This window comes from Pan troglodytes, chromosome 4 (assembly GCF_028858775.2).
Source record: "Pan troglodytes isolate AG18354 chromosome 4, NHGRI_mPanTro3-v2.0_pri, whole genome shotgun sequence".
Lineage (NCBI taxonomy): Eukaryota > Metazoa > Chordata > Mammalia > Primates > Hominidae > Pan > Pan troglodytes.
Window position 1 is genome coordinate 35458496 of NC_072402.2, and position 4839 is coordinate 35463334.

The window sequence follows — 4839 nt, forward strand, 5'->3', positions numbered from 1 at the left end:
TAACCCTTTTTTTTTTTTTTTTTTTTTTTGAAATGGAGTCTCACTCTGTTACCCAGGCTGGAGTACAGTGGCATGATCTTGGCTCACTGTAACCTCCACCTCCCATGTTCAAACGATTCTCCTGCCCCAGCCTCCTGAGTAGCTGGGATTACAGGCAAGTACAACCACACCAGCTAATTTTAGTATTTTCAGTAGAGATGGGGTTTCACTATGTTGGCCAGGCTGGTCTCAAACTCCTGACCTCAGGTGATCTGCCCAACTTGTCCTCCCAAAGTGCTGGGATTACAGTCATAAGCCACCATGCCTGGCCTAACCCCTCTTTTCTGCCTGAGCTAGTTTGAGTTGAGATTCTGTCACTAGCAACCAAAATCATCTTGTCCAACACTGTATGCAGAAACTATGGTGTTCAGATGGGTCTCAAAGGACAATAGCTTTTGTTAACCAAGGGGAGAAGGAGGTGGGAAATGGGAAAGCCCAGAAGAGGAGCCTGTGCAGAGAATGACAGTGAAGAACCACTTGGTGAAAAGGTAGGTAGAAGGGAACTGGGCTCTGTCCCCAGAAAAATACACACAGAATACACAAAATCAATGACTGCCCAGTTTAAGGGAGTTCAGAGATTTTAAAGCTGGCCAGATAACTTTGCCTTTGCTTACTAGCAGTGATTGGGATATTTTACATATATATATAATATATAATATATATTACATATATTATATATGTAAATATATGTGTATATATTTATAAATCTATATATCTATATGATATATAACTATTATATATAGTTATATATAACTATTATGTTATATATTATATAGTTATATATAACTATTATATATAGTTATATATTATATAGTTATATATAACTATTATATATAGTTATATATAACTATTATATATAGTTATATATGACATATATAGTTATATATAATATATTATATAACTATTATATACTAGTTATATATATTATATAGTATATATAACTATTATATACTAGTTATATATATTATATAGTTAATATAACTAGTATATACTAGTTATATATATTATATAGTTATATATAACTAGTATATAATAGTTATATATATTATATAGTTATATATAACTAGTATATAATAGTTATATATATTATATAGTTTTATATATAATAGTTATATATATTATATAGTTATATATATATAACTATATTATATATATAATATAGTTATATATATAATAGTTATATATATTATATAAGTATATATTTATATATATTTATAATATATATTTATATAGTATATAACATATAAATATATATTTATATATTTATATACTATATAAATATATATTTATATATTATATAAGTATATATTATATATATTAATATATACTTATATATTATATAAGTATATAATATATATTATATAAATATATATTTATATTATATAAATATATATTTAAATATATTTATATTAAATATATATTTAAATATATTTATATTAAATATATATTTAAATATATTTATATATATTTAAATATATTTATATAACATATATTTAAATATATATTTATGTCATATAAATATATTTTATTATATATTATATATTAATATATATTATATTTTTATTATTTGTATATTATTAATATGATTAATTTTTTTTTTTTGAGAGGGAGTCGCACTCTGTCACCCAGGCTGGAGTGCGGTGGCATGATCTTGGCTCACTGCAGCCTCTGCCTCCTGGGTTGAAGGGATTCTCCTGCCTCAGCCTCCTGAGTAGCTGGGACTGCAGGCACATGCCACCACATCCAGCTAATTTTTGTATTTTTAGTAGAGACAGGGTTTCACCATATCGGCCAGGCTGGTCTTGAACTCCTGACTTCAGGTGATCCACCCACCTTGGCTTCCCAAAGTGCTGGGATTACAGATGTGAGCCCCTGTGCCTGGCCATATTGTTGTTATTATAAATGCTGCACTGTGGTCGGGCGTGGTGGCTCACGCCTGTAATCCAAGCATTTTGGGAGGCCAAGGCAGGCAGATCACTTGACATTGGGAGTTTGTGATCAGCCTGGCCAACATGGTGAAACCCTGTCTCTACTAAAAATACCAAAAATAGCTGGGGGGGGGGGGGGGCACGTGCCTGTAGTCCCAGCTACTCAGGAGGCTGAGGCAGGAGAATTGCTTGAACCCAGGAGGCAGAGGTTGCAGTGAGCCGGGATCGCACCACTGCACTCCAGCCTAGTAACAGAGCGAGACTCTGTCTCAAAAAAAAAAAAAAAAAGCTGCCTGCAAATTGGCTAGTGGCTCTTTTGGTTCTTTTAGGGTATAGCCATGTTCCTCATCCCCATAACACATCTACCACATCTACCACCCTCTCCCATTGCAACCCTCGGGGCCCTCCTGCATCTCCAGCTTTAGTGGAGGCTGACAACCAGTCATCCAATGCTCTCTGCCTGTACCGAGATGGGTACTCTCAACAATTCAAGGATAGAAGACATGATCCTGGACCTCAAAGAGCTGAGACTTTTGCTAAGAAGGCAAAGGATACAAAGAAAAGTCTAAATTCAAACTAAAAACCCAGTGACTGCTACCATGTATTATAGAAGCTCACAAAAGGGATATGCCATGATGGTTGGGATGCTTAGCAGAGGCTCCACAGAGTTGAGGTGGGCTTCTAAGGAGGTGTGAGAGTTAGAAAAGCAGAGAGAGGAGATGGCAGGAAAGGCTTCATCAGAGCAAACCAAAAATGAGAGGAAGGAATGTGTCCAGTCCATTTCCAGTATTGGAAATGACTAGACCTGTGAAGACAGTGGCTCCGCCCACACTGATTCACTCCCTGCTGAATGTTGGTCAGCATGGCAAGCCAGAGTCTATCAGGATGTTGAAAATATTTTCCTGGCCTTGAGCGGTGGCTCATGCCTCCGATCCCACGACTTTGGGTGGACAAGGTGTGTGGTCAAGCTTGAGGTCAGGAGTTCGAGACCAGCCTGGTGAACATGGTGAAATCCCGTCTCTATTGAAAACACAAAAATTAGCCAGGCATGATGGCATGCACCTGTAATCACAGCTACTCGGGAAGCTGAGGCAGGAGAATCACTGAACCCGCCAGGCAGAGTTTGCAGTGAGCAGAGATCACATGACTGCGCTCCAGCCTGGGTGACAGAGTGAGACCCTGTCTCAAAAAAAAAAAAAAAAAAAAAGAAAAAGAAAAAGAAAATGCCTTCCTGTTCTTTTTAAACTATAATTCAGTCATTGCTGTACTTTGCATAAGATCTTGAAAACCGCACAGAATATGGCCTTGCTAATATCCTGAGTGAATGCTCATGCATGGTCACAGGTGTAATCAATCTTCATTAGAATCAAAGAATGTAAAATTTAGCCACCAGAAAGAGGCTCTAATAACAAAGAAAGGTGCTTTCCCCCAAGGAGCCTTAACACATAGATATTTTTCCTCAGAACTTACAGATATTACATTGATATGAAGGCCTCATAATACATTTTAACATTTCACTCTTAAAATGGTTTTCTTTGAATTGGAAACAAACCTGAAAGTTACATTACTAATGTTCTAGTTCTTAACCTCCACAATCTCAAAGAAATAGGACATCCCCAACTTAAACCCATAAAGCATCAAATTATCCTATTATACAATGAATCGTTATCATCGCCTAAATAATACTTCAATACAGATTATAACAATTTATTGTTTTCATCACACTATGATGTAAAAACACTCACAAAATATTTTCAAAGTTTTAAAAATATATAGTTTTGTTATTGTACCTTAGCCAGGTGTATTAGTCCACGGTCACGCTGCTATGAAGAAATACCTGAGACTGGGTAATTTACAAAGGAAAGAGGTTTAATTGACTCACAGTTCCAGGTGGCTAGGGAGGCCTCAAGAAACTTATAATCATTGTGGAAGGCAAAGGAGAAGCAGGCACCTTCCTCACAGGGCGGCAGGATGGAATGGGTGCCAGCAGGGGAAATGCCAGACGCTTATAAAACCATCAGATCTCGTGAGACTGACTCACTATCATGAGAACAGCACGGGAGAATCCGCCCCATGATTCAATTACCTCTACCTGGGCCCGCCCTTGACACGTGGTGATTATGGGGATGACAATTCAAGATGAGATTTTGGATGGGGACACAGCCAAACCATATCACCAGGTAATCACTTCTTAGTTTTCTTTCTTCCTTCTACATGTTTGCTAGGTAGGAGCTACAAGCTCAGCCTTATAGAACAGTTGCTGTTTGAATTTCTCTTTTTCCTATAGTAAGATACTAGACTTTCCCCACTAAGGCCGGTCTCCATTTGGCCTGAATTTCCTCTTGTCTTCTCCATCCTGTGACACCCCCGTTCCCTACATAGTACCCAGCCTGGTTTGGAGACAGATTCCTTCTCCCTGCAGTTCCTTTGCTCACCCAGGAAACCTTAAAAAATAGTAAGAAGATCTCTACTGGGCATAAATCAAATGATAAATAAAAATCAACTCTAAATGGCAACAGCCTGCAGGAGAGACGAGTATCCTGAGGCATATCAGTGCTTTCAACAGATCCATCTGGCACTAACATCACATGAAAGTCATGGTGATGCCTGAGAAAGCAGTTTAAACTAGTCGAATTCCCTCCTTCTGAATGATGTATTAGTTCTCTTGAGGGGTCCATATAACTAATATCTGCCCAGCATATAAAGTAAACACCTCCAACTGAGGGAATAATTCTAAAAAACAGATAGAGGCACAACTGGTGATGTGCCCAATTGCAACCCAATTCTATGAGGCATGTCAATATTCAGACCAAAGGAACAGGAAACATAAGTTCCAGAAATTACAGCTAGATTCATGAGTTTTAGAAAGGTG